This window comes from Lepidochelys olivacea (assembly GCF_965140295.1).
Source record: "Lepidochelys olivacea isolate rLepOli2 genome assembly, chromosome: 1".
In the NCBI taxonomy this organism is placed as follows: domain Eukaryota; kingdom Metazoa; phylum Chordata; order Testudines; family Cheloniidae; genus Lepidochelys; species Lepidochelys olivacea.
The window spans coordinates 114,679,374-114,697,382 of NC_140411.1; the positions used below are offsets into that span (position 1 = coordinate 114,679,374).

Genomic DNA, 18,009 nt, shown 5'->3' on the forward strand with positions numbered 1-18,009 from the left:
GTCCATCTTTAACAAATAACTAAAGAGATGTGCAGTCCAAATAAAATGCTATAAACCAGCCTATTGGGGTCATGACATCTGTTGCACCCTTCTATTATCAGTCCTAGAATGCTTCTTAGTGCCTAAACCAATGAAAACCATTCTGAATGGATTGATAAAAATCTCATTTTCTCTTTTTAATTTTATTTCAATCACTGCTGTACAGCGACTCTCCTATAGTGTTGTCATGATGTTGTCAGCTTAAAATGCATAATTGTCTGCCACTCCCACAAATATCTTCAAGCTACAAATGTTTGGTAGTATTTCAGATTAGATGGTAAACTCCTCGGGGCAGGAAATGCATCTTAGTGTGTTTTTATACAGCACCTAGCACACTATGGCCTCACACTTGACTGGGGTCTCTGAGTGATACTGCAAAATGAATGATAAATAAGTCTGCAAATTGTTGGGAGGGAGTTCTATTTATGACGGGCTTTTTTTCTGTCCACATCACCTCAACATATTCTATAACTAGTGCATTGATACCTGTTAATAGTGGATTTACATCAAAAAAAACTAGAGGAAATGTCTGTCCAGAACATGTTGCCCCTCTTCTGTTTTCTGTTCTGTCTTTCCTTCCTACCCATTTTCTTCTTTACACACCCTAATATCTTGTGACAGACTGAACCCACCTGAAAAAAGGGAAAATCAAATAGTCATCTGAGCTTTTTTGGAATGTTGAAGCCTGAAGCTTCTCAGAATATAAATGTTTGATGCTATGATGTTTAGTCTTGAAACTGGAAAGGAAGTTATGTGATAGAAAGTAGCAATCTTACTGTGTTTCTTAGTGGGAGGATGGGCTATATAAAAACATTGGAACCAAAAAGAAACATGCCTAACAAACAAATTAAATAACAACATGATTTTATATCACAGTCCTTCTCGTCTCTGTACTAGAATGTGAGCATATCTATAAAGTGCTATGTACACTTTTGCCTCTATAAAAATATGCCCCCTCCCATGCCTAAATTCAGTAGGCAGTCTAAGGACTAAAACATAGCTGCCTGCACATGCATAGTCAGTGGCCAAACCCATTTTATATTTGCTGTCCATGTCACAGACATGGCACTTAGTCTACTTTCTTGTGCATCCCTCCAGCACACACATCTCTTATCAATCCCCTTTTACCTTCTCCTGCTAGCTGCATTAGGGATTTGATTTTTACCTGAAAGTGATAGCAATTCCTTGTTCATTTATCTTAGATTATGTGGTCATTATAAGATGAAGTACCTGAAGCAGTCAGTCTGCGGTTGATTTGAAAAACAGACGAGTCTCAACAATGAGCTTAAAAGAAGGCTGGCAGGTATAAATCTTGTCTTCAAACAACCAGGCACATTCCAGACTTCAGAGACACTTCTTTGTGTAAAGATTTTTTTATTCCCCTCCTTTTCTTTTCCTTGGGCTTGGAAGAGGATAAAAGTGCAGGGGTATGTACATTCGTTTAGTCTGATAATGAGGGTGAGGCTCATGGGCATGATAATTTGGCAGCTTCTCACTTCCTGTAACAGTTTAAAAAAAAATTATCCAAGGGCTGCTTAAAGACAAACATTTTTTGTTAAGCTGTTGGTGGTTCGTTCTTATGAAGGAACCATGCAATTAATCTTGATTGTATTAAAGGGGCATGTTGGCTTTGTATGCTTTCCTGAGCTATAATTAATGAGGATCAAAAATGTTAGAGGCATAATAGTTAACTAACATAGATGAGACTATGCAACATCTGCAGCAATTATAGAAGTAAAATTAAAAACACCCTTTTCTTCAAAGTGTCTTTAAGCACTTTCCCTACACAATGATAGCTATTAAAATACATTTTGGTGAAAAATAAGTAGTTCTGAAACCCAAAGGAATATGGCTATTTCATTGCATTAAAAGATGAGCATCTATTCTACAAGTATGGTCAAAGGGCTCCATGGCACTGATTCCTACTGGCTTACCTGAAAGCCAAAGCGCTCAGCATCTTCCATGATGGACTCATAACCAGGCAAGCGTGTGGGGTTGGGGGTGTAAATCAAAACTTCAAAAGCAACACAGCAGTTTCAGGATTTTACATGTTAAAAAAAATCTGAAAGTCTTTGCCTTTGGAAACTTTGTAGAACAGATTATCTTTAGGGCTGTTGATTATTTGCAGTTAACCTCACGTGATTAACTCAAAAAAATGGTGAATAATTGCGGTTTTAATCGTACTGTTAAATGAGAGAATACCAATTGAAATTTATTAAATATTTTAGATGTTTTTCTACATTTTCATATATATTCTGTGTTGTAATTGAAATCAAAGTATATATTTTGGATTACAAATATTTGCACTGTAAAAATGATATAAGAAATAGTATTTTTCAATTCATCTCATTCAAGTACTATTGTGCAATCGATTTATCGTGAAAGTATAAATTACAAATGTAGATTTTTCATTACATAACTGCACTCAAAAACAAAACAATGTAAAACTTCAGTGCTTACAAGCCCACTCAGTCCTACTTCTTGTTCAGCCAATCACTAAGACAAAAATTTGTTTACATTTACAGGAGATAATACTGCCCGCTTCTTGTTTACAATGTCACCAGAAAGCGAGGACAGGCATTTCAATGGCACTTTTGTAGCTGGCATTGCAAGGTATTTATGTGCCAGATATGCTAAACTTTCAAGCTTTGGCTACCATTCCAGAAGGCATGCTTCCATGCTGATGATACCCATTTAAAAAAAATGCATTAATTAAATTTGTGACTGAACTCCTTGGGGGAGAATTGTATGTCTCCTGTTCTGTTTTACCCACATTCTGCCATATATTTCATGTTATAGCAGTCTTGGATGATGACCCAGCACATGTTGTTCATTTTAAGAACACTTTCACTGCAGATTTGACAAACGCAAAGAAGGTGTCAATGGGAGATTTCTAAAGATAGCTACAACATTCGACGCAAGGTTTAAGAATCTGAAGTGCCTTCTGAAATCTGAGAGGGATGAGGTGTGGAGCATGCGTTCAGAAGTCTTAAAAGAGCAACACTTCTATGCGGAAACTACAGAACCCGAACCACCAAAAAGGAAAATCAACCTTCTGCTAGTGGCATCTGAATCAGATAATGAAAATGAACATGTGTTGGTCCGCACTGCTTTGGATTGTTATTGAGAGGAATCCATCATCAGTATGGATGCATGTCCCCTGGAATAGTGGTTGAAGCATGAAGAGACACGTGACTCTTTAGCGCATCTGGCATGTAAAAATCTTGTGACGCTGGCTACAACAGTGCCATGAGAACACCTATTCTCACTTTCAGGTGATATTGCAAACAAGAAGCAGGCAACTTCTTCTCCTGCAAACATAAACAAACTTGTTTGTCTGAGCAATTGGCTGAACAAGTAGGACTGAGTGGATTTACAGGCACTAAAATGTTACATTGTTTTATTTTTGAATGCAGGTTTTTTTGTACATAATTCCACATTTGTAAGTTCAACTTTCATAATACAAGTACTGTAGTTCAATCTGTTTATTAGGCGAATTGAAAAATACTATTTTTTTTGCAGTGCAAATACTTGTAATGAAAAAAATATAAAGTGAGCACTGTACACTTTGTATTCTGTATTGTAATTGAAATCAATATATTTGAAAATGTAGAGAACATCCAAAAATATTTAAATAAATGGTATTCTATTATTGTTTAACAATGCAATTAATTGCATGATTAATTTTTTTAATTGCTTGACAGACCTAATTATCTTTTTATCTCTGCTGCTGATTTAAGTTTCGGTTGGAACAGTTTATAGGTTATTTAGTTCTCAATAACACTTCAAATAAAACAAACAAATCAGGAATTCATCAGCTGAAAACACAAGACACCAGAAATTTACAATTTTAATTTGGCACTGGCATCCTACTACCCCACCTCCTTTTTGTCATCACAGTAGCCTCAGCTAAAGCAAGGAAACAAATGCATACTTTGTACAAACAATGGTGTAACCCTTCTGCCCGTCAGAGTTGGCAGCAACAAGGGCCGGGTTCAATATCTAGGGGATCCATTCCAATAACACAATGCAAACCGGCTCGAGCCCCCATCCAGTGACCTGGGACAAATATATACCACCCCCGCTGGGCGCCTCCAAGAGGCAATACTTCCCCTCTTGCAAGCACCTAGTCTGAGTGTAGCAAAAGTCTTTTAATAACAGAGAGAAACAATGTGGCATTATATTGGGGAAACATCACCAACAGGATTCATAACACAACCCATGAGCAAAAAACCCACCCCAAGCAAATTGGGGCATGCCCTTTCCCTTTGGTTCTTGAGTCCAGCAACCCCAAATCACCTAAAGTCCCAAAAGTCCAATGACCCAAAAGTCTCCGTCCCTGGTCAGGGCAGTCCCAGAGTTCAAAAGTTTATCTGCAGAGCTTTACCTCCCAACCTTGGTGGAGATGGGGGTGGGGGTAAAAGGCACCTTACATGATCTGAAGCTGACCGCCCCACAGCTCCATAGGCCTTCGCTCCGCTCCACCAGCTGCCCCACAAATTGCTTTGCTCAGCTCCGCTCCACTCTGCGGCCCACAAGCAGCTCCCGCCGTGCCACAAACTGCTCCGCATCCCACCAGCGGCTCCCGCCGTCCTATGAACTGCTCCACCAGCCGCTCCACAAGGCACTCCAGCCGTCCCGCAAACTTCTCCACAATATATTTTCAGGCTCCCCCACTACTTAACACAACGCTCAGTGATTTCAGCCTACATGAGGAAGCCTCGCAGCCTGGGTTGACAGACCATCCCCATCCTGAGGCATCAGAGTCCAAGCTCCAGCCCAAACTGCAACTTCAAAGCTCTGTCTATACCGCTGTTTTTAGAGCTGGGATTCCCAAATGTGGTTCGTGGCTTGTTCAGGGTAAGCCCCTGGTGGGCTGCGAGACACTTTGTTTACCTGAGTGTCCGCAGGTACGGCTGCTCCCAGTGGCCACGGTTCACCATTCCCGGCCAATGGGAGCTGCAGGAAGTGGTGGCCTGGCCCACACCACTTCCCACAGCTCTTACTGGCCAGGAACGGTGAACCGCAGCCACTGGGAGCTGCACGCAGCCGTACCTGTGGACACTCAGGTAAACAAAGTATCTGGCAGCCCACCAGGGGCTTACCCTGAACAAGCTGCAAACCAAGTCTGGGAACTCCCTTGTGCTCTAAATCAGGGGAGCCCCACCAGCCTAAGTCAGTGGACTCACGCTGGGAAGCTCACTGCTGCTCACTTCAAAATGCTGTCTAGACATACCCTTGGATTCCTCAATACCACTGAGCTCACGTAGCAGCACCCACAAATAATGTTTTCTGCAATCTGAGCTTGGCTAGGAGACTCAGTCTCATCCCAACAGATGAAGACCTGACTTACTCATGCCTTTGTCCACTCTATTACAGTAAGGTGATATACCAGAGCCAATGAAGCCTTCAGCACTTAGGAAACTCCAATGCTGCAGCTAATTCCCTCAACAACACAGGCTACTGTGGGCACATCAGACCTATCCTCCGCTCGCTACTCTGCACTGGCTTCCTCTAGAATTTCAAATCAAGTTCCATGTGTCACTCCTTATTTTCAAAGTGCTCCATGTTCTGGGTCCAGGATACCTAAAAGATTGTGTAAGGCTCCGGGACGAAGACCATGGTCTACAACTCCACTCCTCTAGCCCAGTGGAACTCTCAACAATAAGCGTAATGTTCGTCCATGTGGGAAATGGACCTTTCTAAGGGGCTGGTCTGAGACTGTGGAATGAGCCTCCTCCCCAGGAAGCAAGGATCATCACAAACCTCACCACTTTCACCTCCAAGCAAAAGGCACATTTCTGTGACCTTGCCTTCTTTAAGACACAAAGATAGTAACAGGAATATTTATATTTGAAAGCAACACCCTCTCCACCCATCCATAGAACCAAACCTAGACACTACAGTGCACATTTCTCCCTCTGGGAGAAGTATGAGAGAACAAACATGTGACAGATGTGCAGTCACATTGTTCAGTGCACTGTTAGAAGGCACTCAGATACTATGGTGAGGCCTGTGGTAAAAGAACCCATATCGAATAGATGTCACTGGTAGCATGCTTCATGTGAACTACGCTGCTAAGAAGCTGGCCGCACCCTGTGCTTTTAGGAAGAAGGTGACTTTACAATTCTATTTATTGAGCTTTCCACACAAGTTGTAGACAGAAAAAAAATGAAGTACAGTGTTTTGCTTAATACAGAAAAGTACAGCTTGTCTGCAGAGACAATCAGTAATGGGATGATATCACTACGTAATGTGGGCTGAGGGAATGAACAGCAATATACTACCTAAAGCAGGGATTCTCAAACTGGGGGTTGGAACCTCTCAGCAAGTCACAAGGTTATTACATGGGCGGTCGTGAGCTGTCAGACTCCACCCCAAATCCCGCTTTGCCTCCAGCATATATAATTGTGTTATAAATTAAAAACACTTTTTTATATATCTAAGGGGGGAGTAGCACTCAGAGGTTTGAAAGTTTGAGAGCTACTGACCTAAAGCCTAACAAAAATGAGACTCAAACAAATGTCAGCAGCTTCCCCATGAACAAGAATAATTACTTGTTTACTGGAAGACTATCATTACTCAGAAAAAATGGATACATACTTCTAGCAATAAAAAAAAAGTGTGCTCTCAAAATGAGAAGTCTGACTTCTATGAAACCCACAAGATGTGGTCTTATAAAAACTAATTAACAAACAGAACAAAATTCCTAAGTTATCCATCCTCTACATTGCCCAGTGTGCTCTGTTGGTCATCTTCCCATCTTTCAGATGATAAGGTTTTGAGGCAGGAACTCTACTTTTGTGCATTGTACAATATTGAATATGTTGTCAATTATTAACAAATAGTACTTAATATTAATGATTGCCTACCTGTGAACAATTGTCAACCAAAATAGTTTAAGATGAAGTAAAGGTTGTATTTTTTTAAAGGGGAGGAGGGAATCTTAAGCATATACATTGCAGTTTTGCAACACCACATTATTTACAACAACACTGAAAATTTGAAGTTAAGGTTACACTTAAAAAGCTGACAAATATTAATATGAAATGCACAATTTAATTCATCCAAAAAGTTCTACTCTCCCCCATCTCAGCTAACTTTCTGCCCTGTGTGACTTACATGTGAATTGGAGAACTTGTCATGAGGGTGTTTTGATAAGGAACTTTTCAGAAGGGCTTTAAGAAGTTTACAGCCTGTGACTGCGTACTTCTTGCATCTGCTAAATTCCCTTTGTTTAGTTTGCATGTGGAGTCAAAGAACTCTGGAAAACATGCATTTTGATTTTGTGTACATGGGTCTATGATATGCAGAGATTACCCCAGTCACTCCACAAAACCACTCTGTAAGAAATCTAATTTGTGATCCCTCCCTTAAAGGGCAGTTCTGCTCCGAAAAGGACAGTAAAAATGGCTTCATGGGATTTTCTATTTGTCTCATATACTCCATACGTGTGCTCAGTATACAGATGTTTATTCTGACTCCCCACTGTCTTTCACCTTGTGTTATCATTTTCACCCAGGCAAAGTCAGCATAAAATGCTGCTAAAATCAGCATAGTGGTTTTTTTGCACCCACTGTCCACTCCCTTTGCGCAAGAATAAATAACTATACAGTGTGGCAGGCAGTGGAGATTTATTCCCATTTTCTTTAACTGCCATCTCTCATAAGCTGGGATCTGAAAGTCAAGCTGCGTGCTTCCCCGCTCTTGCATCTTCACATGATTCAAAGACTCTGCAGGCCAAAATCTGCTCTCTCTGCCAACACCATTGACTTCAAACAGTACCCTTTGTTACACCTGGGCAACCTTGTTGTTTTCAATGTAGCTATATGGGTGTAACAATTTTTTGGATTAAAAAAGTGTGTAAGAATAGCTCAGTGATTGGAATCCCTTTGGCTCTAGCAAACTTTACAGGAGCTTCTGCAGATGGCAAAATGTGCAACAATGAACCCTACTCCTCCCTAAACCACTTCCCCAGAGCCCCATATGGCTTCCTTTTTCCTGCACCTCACACATTTACCACAGTTGGTGCCCCCCCCATGACTCTCCCCTCCTCTCCTTCAGACTGGCCTCCTAGCCATCCAACAATACTTTTGTGACTTCTGCTCCCTAAATCTTGAGTGCTTGGGTCAGTGCTTTGCAGGTTCTACAAACTTTGCATCAGGACCATATGAAATTTATAGAACCTGAACTGGAACCCATGTGACATTAAAAACGCTGTAGAGGTACAGTATTTGTCGGTGAGCACAAAACAGTTATCATACAGGTACCAAAGTTATTTTACATTGTTTCTGGAGAAACTGTGGTGTCTCAGATACCATTGTTTGGTAGTTCTTGGCAAATGCTTATTTTAAAAAGGTAACCACTGACATAGATGTGGAAACAGATGTTCATAAATCACTCTTACTCCCCCCAAATGAGTAAAATACACCATTTCTCAAGATCAACCTGTTTTTGAGTTATGATTTTTTAAAAATCTCTATACCTTTCAAATACCTAGTGTAATTTGCCTCAGTCTTTCCAGAAACCATCTACCCTGCAATAAGATCAGACCTGTGAAATTTCTAAAACAAAATGAATCCATCTGAAAAGTAGAAGTCAATATAGGCTTCAGGTTTAAAGTTTATTTCAACCTTAACTAATCTATAGATAATTTATATTTAAAAGGAGACATGAGAAACAAAATGATCTTACAAATCCAATATTCCTATATTTCATGGACGTTCTTCATTTTATCCTATACTTTAAATGTACTTTAAAGGTATTCTGGAGGGTGACTTGACCATACCGCTTGGAAACAAAAGTGTAAGCGATTTGGTAGAGTGAGGTGAATATCTGGAAGCTAGAATAGGCGTGAGGAGCATTTCTCAAACCAATAATGATATAGTACTCAATTAACAGTGAATTAACATAATGAATGCCAATCAGCATGGGTTTATGCAAAATAGATCCTGTCAAACAAATATGATTTTTTTTTGGATGAGATTACAAGTTTGGTTGACAAATGTAATATACTTAGACTTCAGTAAGACAAGGTGGATGAGATAATATCTTTAACTTGGATCAACTTCTGTTGGTGAGAGGGACAAGCTTTTGAGCCACACAAAGCTCTTCTTCAGGTTGGGGAAAAACATACTCAAAGTGTCAGTTAGTTTCCCAGATGGGAAAGTCTAAAGTCTAACTAAGAAGTCTGTGTAAGCTCAAAAGCTTGTCCCTCTCAGCAACAGAAGTTAGTCCAATAAAAGATACTACCTCACCCACCTTGTCTTTCTAATATCCTGGGACTGACTCTGCAACAACTCTGCATTAGACTTCAGTAAGGCATTTGACTTGGTACTGCTCAAGATATTGATTAAAAACCAGAAAGATATAAAATTAACGTGCATATTTGATAGGTCTCAAAATGTAACTTTAAATACGGAATCATCATTAAGAGAGTGTATTTCTAGTGCGTTCCTGCAAGGATTGGTTTTTGGCCCTACGCTATTTAACATTTTTACCAATAACCTGGAAGAAAAAATAAAATTATTGGAAGTTAACAGGTGACACAAAAATTGGGGGAATGATAAATAATGAAGAGGACAGGTCACTGATTCAGAGCAATCTGGATTGCTTGGGAAGATGGGTGCAAGCAAACAATATACATTTTAATACAGCTCAATGTAAATGTATACATCTAGGAACAAAGAATGTAGGCCATACCTACAGGATTGGGAACTCAAGCCTGGGAAGCAGTGACTCTGAAAATGATTTGTGGGTTACAGTGGATAATCAATTAACATGAGCAACCTGTATGACACGGTGGCCAAAAGGACTAATGCAATTCTTGGATGCATAAATAAGAGGAATTTTAAGTAGGATTAGCGAGATTATTTTACCTCTGCACAACTGCTGCTGTTTTCATTTATAGTATTCATAATCCAAGAAGGATGTAGATAAAATGGAGAAGAGCCATGAGAATGATAAAAGGATTAGAAGACATGCCTTATAGTGATACACTTCAGGAGCTCAATCTATTTAGTTTAATCAAAAGACAATCATAGAAGAATCATAGAAGACTGGGGTTGGAAGAGACCTCAGGAGGTCATCTAGTCCAACCCCCTGCTCAAAGCAGGACCAACATCAACTAAATCATCACAGCCAGGGCTTTGTCAAGCCGAGCCTTAAAAAATCTCTAAGGATGGAGATTCCACCACCTCCCTAGGTAACCCATTCCAGTGCTTCACCACCCTCCTAATGAAATAGTGTTTCCCAATATTCAACCTAGACATCCCCCACTGCAACTTGAGACCATTTCTCCTTGTTCAGTCATCTGCTATCCCTGAGAACAGCCTAGCTCCATCCTCTTTGGAATCCCCACTTCTGATAGTTGGAGGCTGCTATCAAATCCCCCCTCACTCTTCTCTTCTGCAGACTAAACAAGCCCAGTTCCCCCAGCCTCTCCTCATAAGTCATGTGCCCCAGACCCTGATCATTTTTGTTGCCCTCCGCTGGACTCTCTCCAATTTGTCCACATCCTTTCTGTAGTGGGGGAACCAAAACTGGATGCAATACTCCGGATGTGGCCTCACCAGTGCCGAATAGAGGAGAATAATCACTTCCCTCAATCTGCTGGCAATGCTCCTACTAATGCAGCCCAATATGCCGTTTGCCTTCTTGGCAACAAGGGCACACTGTCGACTCATATCCAGCTTCTCATCCACTGTAATCCCCAGGTCCTTTTCTGCAGAACTGCTGCTTAGCCAGTCGGTCCCCAGCCTGTAGCGGTGCATAGGATTCCTTCGTCCTAAGTGCAGGACTCCACACTTGTCCTTGTTGAACCTCAGATTTCTTTTGGCCCAATCCTCCAATTTATCTAGGTCACTCTGGACCCTACCCCTATCCTCCAGTATATCTACCTCTCCCCCAGCTTAGTGTCATCTGCGAACTTGATGAGGAAGCAATCCATCCCATCATCCAGATCATTAATAAAGATGTTGAAAAAACCCAGCCCCAGGACCGACCCCTGGGGCACTGCGCTTGATACCGGCTGCCAACTAGACATTAAGCCATTGATCACTACCCGTTGAGCCCGACAATCTAGCCAGCTTTCTATCCACCTTAGAGTCCATTCATTGAATTCATACTTCAACTTGGTGGCAAGAATACTGTGGGAGACCATATCAAAAGCTTTGCTAAAGTCAAGATATATCATGTCCACTGCTTTCCCCATATCCACAGAGCCAGTTATCTCATCATAGAAGGCAATCAGCTTGGTCAGGCATGACTTGCCCTTGGTGAATCATGTTGACTGTTCCTGATCACCTTCCTCTCCTCCATGTGCTTCAAAATGGTTTTCTTGAGGACCTGCTCCATGATTTTTCCAGGGACTGAGGTGAGGCTGACCGGTCTGTAGTTCCCCGGGTTCTCCTTCTTCCCTTTTTAAAAGATGGGCACTATATTTGCCTTTTTCCAATTGTCTAAGACCTCCCCTGATCACCACGAATTTTCAAAGATAATGGCCAAGGGCTCTGCAATCACATCAGCCAATTCACTCAGCACCCTCGGGTACATTAGATCTGGACACACGGACTTGTGCATGTCCAGATTTTCTAAATAGCCTTTAACCTGTTCTTTCTGTTCCCACTGAGGGCTGCGCACCTCCTCCCCATACTGTGTTGCCCAGGACAACAGTGTGGGAGCTGATCTTGTCTGTGAAGACCGAGGGAAAAAAACCACTGAGTACTTCACCTTTTTCCACATCATCTGTCACTAGGTTGCCTCCCCCATTCAGTAAGGGTCCCACACGGACAAGGTTAAAGGTTGACTTGATCTGACCTGGGGAGGGGGGTGGAATTTTGGTAATAGGCTCTTCAATCTAGTAGACAAAGGCAAATTATGATTCAATGGCTGGAAGTTGAAGCTAAACAAATTCAGACTAAAAATAAGGCATAGCTTTTTAACAGTGAGGGTAATTAACCACTGGAATAATTTATCAAGAGTCGTGGTGGATTCTCCATCACTGGCAATTTTAAAATCAAGATTGGATGTTTTTCTAGAAGATCGGCTCTAGGAATTATTTTGGGGAAGTTCTATGGCCAGTTCTACAGGACGTCTGACTAGATGATCACAACAGTCCCTTCTGGCCTTGGAATCAATGAATGTAAAGGGAATTTTCCAGCCCTGAACTAGTTTGATCATTACAAGTTTAATATGAGTGCCTAAAATTGTGTCTAGGCTTACAGTTCCTCAAGCAAAGCAAGTGTTTCTATCACAAGGATGGATGTGGTAGTGATTTTAAAAAAAATCTCTGCTTTATCCTTATGTCAAAATTTGCAGATCTCTACAAACTGTCTCTCATTAAAAAGAGATGAAAAGGGAAAGTTGAGGCATGTCCATATTTGGGATATGTCAAAGCGCTTTCTCTTGCCATTCTGGCAGACTGGGATCCACAAACAATACAATTTCTGGAAAAATGAATGTCTATATATCTGGCCAAGCATTACACCTTTTTAATGTTAGTGGATGCCTTCACTTGGTCTGTGTCAAGCTAATAAAGCTGCTGATCCCACTTTTTGTGCTATGTAGAAACCCTCTCTGTCCTAGTGAGGAGCTGTTAATATGGACCCTGAAGTTAGTAAGTTTGGGGAAAAACGCAGGATCTGTGGCACCTTTAATGAAGTGGAGTGATGAGGTATTTGTAAATAAGAGAATCACTTACCTGTAATAATTGTTCTCTGAAGCTATATAGTGTGTAACAATAGCACTCTTGAATCATGTTCCTGTGTGTAGTCATGGTCCTGAGGCAACTGGAGCTTGAGCAGCAAGCAGCCTTGACAAGTTGCTGTCAGGAGTCCAGAGCAGAGCTGGCATGTCAGGAGCTGAATGATCTTCTCCTGACAGACCTAGCTTGGCTGGTACCTCAGAGGAAGATGTGCCTTGCTTTACAAGGGCTGGTGCTGAGCACCACTTCAATAGTGCATCCATGTACTACAGTTGTTGAAGCTTAAGCATGTTTGTATGACAGTTACATGTTGGTCTCATTCATTATTTGGAGGGTGAAGAGAGACAGTTCTCTCCTCGGACCAATTTCAACATGGGCAGACTGGTACAACCCCACTATGCAGCTGGGACTATCGATTCTGGAGAGCATCAAGTCCAGTTTCGTATCAGACGTCTGAAAACCATTGTGGGAGGTCAGGAAAGCTTTTAGTTGTTCCATCTGTGACTTAAATAACTACCTGCAGTGACATTGGTGAGCAAACCTAACCTCCCAAAACAACTGTGCTCCACTCCAGGGCAAAGGAGGCTGCAGTTTTGCATCTCCATGACGAACATGGTCTGATTGCACTTGGAACACTTTTGAAAGCCACTAAGCTGCTTTATTTCCCAGTTTGCAAGGCAAAAAGGCATTGGAGAAAGAACAAAACTAAAAAAAGAGTCACATTTACCAATGCCAAGAATGAACAAGAACAGAAGCCACATAAAGAGATGGGAGTCATGGAGTTGAGAATTTCAGTGTGTTGACTGACAAACGATTAACAGAACTGAAACTGCAGCTCTTTAAAGTAGCAATAGCCAGTAGAGTTACAAGCTGAGCTAGAATCATAGAATATCAGGGTTGGAAGGGACCTCAGGAGGTCATCTAGTCCAACCCCCCGTTCAAAACAGGGCCAACCCCAACTAAATCATCCCAGCCAGGGCTTTGTCAAGCCAGGCCTTAAAAACCTCTAAGGATGGAGATTTCACCACCTCCCTAGGTAACCCATTCCAGTGCTTCACCAGCCTCCTAGTGAAACAGTTTTCCTAATATCCAACCTAGACCTCCCGCACTGCAACTTGAGACCATTGCTCCTTGTTCTGTTATCTGCCACCACCGAGAACAGCCTAGCTCCATCCTCTTTGGAACCCCACTTCAGGTAGTTGAAGACTGCTATCAAATCCACCCTCACTCTTCTCTTCTGCAGACTAAACAATCCCAGTTCCCTCAGCCTCTCCTCATAAGTCATGTGCCTTCATTTTCGATGCCCTCCGCTGGACTCTCTCCAATTTGTCCACATCCTTTCTGTAGTGGGATGCCCAAAACTGGACACAATACTCCAGGTGTAGCCTCACCAGTGCTGAATAGAGGGAAATAATCACTTCCCTCCATCTGCTGGCAATGCTTCTACTAATGCAGCCCAATATGCCATTCGCCTTCTTGGCAACAAGGGCACACTGCTGACTCAGATCCAGCTTCTCGTTCACTGTAATCCCCAATTCCTTTTCTGCAAAACTGCTACCTAGTGAGTTGGTCCCCAGCCTGTAGCAGAGCTAGGTAACCATTAGTCTAAAGTACGAGACTGCAGCAGTCCAGGAGCTCTTTTTAATCACAGGTCAGATGGAATTGACAATCAGAGCATTCAATAGCACCTATAATCCATTGTAAGGATGGGCATGAGAAGTCTATTGGAACCAATAGCTGATAACTTTGAGGCTGGGAATTTCCTTTGGTTCACACAGAGAATTATATACCCAGGAGTGGGTATATGTTATGATGGGTATTTTTAGAGAAGAGATCGTTCAAAGATACATTACACTGAGGATTTTAGGCCTCCTAAACTGTTTAAATTGAGCATGAAAAAATACTCCTTGCATGTTCCCTTTGCAAATTTGGGTTACTGTACTCCAGAGAGAAATGTGGAATTGTTCAGGATTTTTCCTAGATGCCATAATGGTTGGCTAATGATGTTTTGCACTGACAAAAGCAGGCTTTCAGAGTACCTACAATGCCATATATTACGGCAGAGGTGTTGCATCTTAGATGTTGTTCCCGTAGGCTAAAACATTAATTAAATATAAAATGGGCAAAAAATACTGTTCTAAATTACGTAAAGTAATTTACGTATCTACAGCCTGTTCTGACACAACATCTAATCCTCTGCCTCCACCTGGTAAAATCACTAATGTCTGAAAGAGGCTTGAGCTCAAATCCATGGATAGAAGATAGTCTGGTGTAGATCCTGAGCTGATTCCAAAGAAGCTACCCCAGTTTACATCAGCTGAGTATCTGCCCTCTATACATGCAAAAACAAAATAAGATAAGAAACCCATCCCCCATAGTAGCCAATACTGAGAAAAGAATTCTATCCCCATTGTGCACAAGAGAAGTGTAATCCATTGAAAGAATTCAGAGGGCTTTTTCTTTCCAAAACAAACCCAGGAAAGACTATTATTGTTGCATTATATTGGCTGCTTTAAGTGAAGGTGCTACTAGGCGTGTTGGAACAATTTTTATAGTGGAGGTGCTGAAAGCCACTGAACAAAACTGTAAACACTGAATATGATGGAAACTACTTCAAGCTGGGGGGTGCTGCCACATACCTAACACCCCTAAGTCCAGCACCCCTGAGTACTACAACACCTCTCTTTTCACATGGTCATAATTTTCCTTTGGGAATCTTTCATGTTTGGGACTGCAATTTTCTGTGCTTGGCCTCTGCCCAATTTGTGGATTATTTGAATGAAATCCTTTCAGATGTTTCCAAGCAAAGGAGTGAAACATTTATTTTTCAACATTCTAAAAAATTCTAGTCCCACTTATTTGAAAAGTCCTCCCTGAATACAGCTGGAGTTTGACAGTTAAAACTTGGCATGGAAATAATCATTGAGGAGGGTGCACTTTGCTTGGTTTGAAGGAATAAAGTTAGAAGCATTTGAAAGCTATGCACTGGGTATACACAGCAGATTTTACAATAAGCTGGAAGGTATGTATTTTAAAGATCTATTCCATGAACATGTGTGAGCAACTCAGAAAGTGCACACTTTTAAAAATTAGTTAAAAGGCAACAATCCTATCCCCCAAGCAGCTCTTCACTTCTCTTCTTTGGCCCCAAAAATGGTGTTTTTGTGGGTTTTTCATTTAGTCATAGGCCTCAAAATTATTAAGGTGACATAAGGCCTTACGTGTTTTTAAACTACATGAAATTTATTTATGCAACAATTGGCAATGGCATTAAATAACTAAAGGGCTGGCTCTAGGAATGCCTTTATAAGTCTACACACACACAGGTATGGGAATGTGTATTTAGTCTGTGGGACTAAGATACTAGTTGCCCTTTTGTTTCTGGTTCCTGTTACATGTTCAAATGCACAGCTTACTAAAAGACAAACACCTGTTAGTCTCAGCTACCTGGTACCTATTTATAGAACTGGGGAGCTCTCTTTATTCTTTAGAAAAAAGCATCGAAAATTTAATGCAAAAACTTTATATAGCCAAAGGGAAGGCTGCAGAATGCAAAAGTGATGTTTGAACATGTGTTCAGCATCGCATCCTGTATTATGGAGAAATAGTATATGATCATATAATTAAAGCCCACAGGCACCAACTTTCCATTGTGCAGGGGGATGCTCGACCCCGCCCCCAGCTCTGCCCCAGGCCCTGCCTCCACGCCATCCTTTCCCTCAAGGCCACAGCCCTGCTCCACTTCTTCCCATCCCTGCTCCGCTTCTTCCCACCCTGTTCCACCCCCTCCCCCAAGCATGCTGCGTCCTTGCTCCTACCCCCTTCCCCACCAGCCTCCTGCACAGCGCAAAACAGCTGATTGCAGCGGGCGAGAGGCACAGGAAGGGAGGGGGAAGCACTGATTGGCAAGGCCTGCCGGTGGGCAGGAGGCACTGGGGGGAGGGGGAAGTGCTGCTAAGTGCTCAGCACCCACCATTTTCCCCCCCGTGGTTGTATTTTTTTAGCCTTAATTTTTATTTAACCCACACACCTCCTGGGTGTGGTGTCCTGTCCCCTCTAGTGGCACCAAGATCACTTAGAGATTAATGAGTCTGCTACAGCCTTAGCTAAGAGACATGTGGCATTTAGCTCCAGAGGTCCCAGGTTCAAACCCGATGACTGGGGTCTGTCAGTGTTACATTTACACTTCCTTTTATATCTTATTTATATAGTACCTTTCATCCCAAAGTGCTTTACAAAAGGATATACTAATTCTACATAGGCACAATTTCATCCACCACTGAAATGCCACTGCCTCTGTGGTGAAGTGTGGAAAACAGTAGAAAGGAACACTACATGATAATTTAAAGCACAGGGAACAAAGAATACTTTATCACAACCTATAGGGGATTTAAGTTGGTGGACTGTAATTACTGGATTGAACTCTGGTACCGTCGACGCTCACTTTCAGAAGAAGTGCCACGGGATCTTTCATTACTGCAGTGTACCAGGATATCAGTTTACAGCTCACCCAAATGATGGCACCTTCCGCAGCGCAATATTTCAAACACCTTGCTGGGGAATTTGTTCAATATTGACCAAGAGGAAAGAGTGCCCACTCCACTTCCTACAGTACTTGGATTTTCTCAGAACATCTGCACCTATGCTTGGATGGGAGACAGAGTTGGCACCTATAGATATTAGGCCAAATCCTGGCCTCACTGACTTCAGTGGGAGTTTTGGCTCCGAATACCTTCGAATTTTAAAGACTAGAAACCTTCAAGACTTCTCTCTGTTCAAACCCAGTTTCGTGAAGGAGCTATCCTTTTTAAAGTAAGGAAGTTTGGATTAGTGGTTGTGCTCTGCAGGAGTTTGACATGTAAGAGAGGCAGTTTCTACTACCTTGAAGAGAGATGCCATGTCACACTGGTGTCAGATACTAGAATCCTACAGAGAAATGCAGAGTTATTTTGCTGACTCATGACAGCAGGCAGTCATTACCGCCACCCTAAGATTTAGAAAGAATTGAGTGTCATGCTGAAGTACAGGGAACTAGAAGCAGAGATAGAGTCATATCACTTAATGATGAGGACTGTGTAAGAACCTGAATAGAATGGTGTCCCTAAAGGCAAAAACAAAAACAAAAAGAGCCAAGCACAAGAGAAAGCTGAAACCGAGGTTATTGTTACTTTAAATAACAGCAACAACATAGGCAAATGCCAAGTAGGGAATAAACTGGAACTTTCCCCAATATGTGCATATTCTGTTGGAAGCAAGGAAGGGAACTT

General features: G+C 41.7%; 1 protein-coding gene across 4 annotated transcripts in view; it reads left to right on the forward strand.

The window, feature by feature from the left end:
• EDAR (ectodysplasin A receptor) overlaps positions 1-18,009 on the forward strand; it is a 139,290-nt gene that overhangs the window by 20,300 nt on the left and 100,981 nt on the right. The window contains exon 2 of one of the 4 annotated variants that reach the window (XM_084617102.1): positions 1,242-1,342. The exons of the other annotated variants lie outside the window; for them this stretch is intronic. The gene's annotated coding sequence lies outside the window, so the exon portion shown is untranslated. The remainder of the gene's footprint in view (positions 1-1,241; positions 1,343-18,009) is intronic. 4 annotated transcript variants of the gene reach the window in all.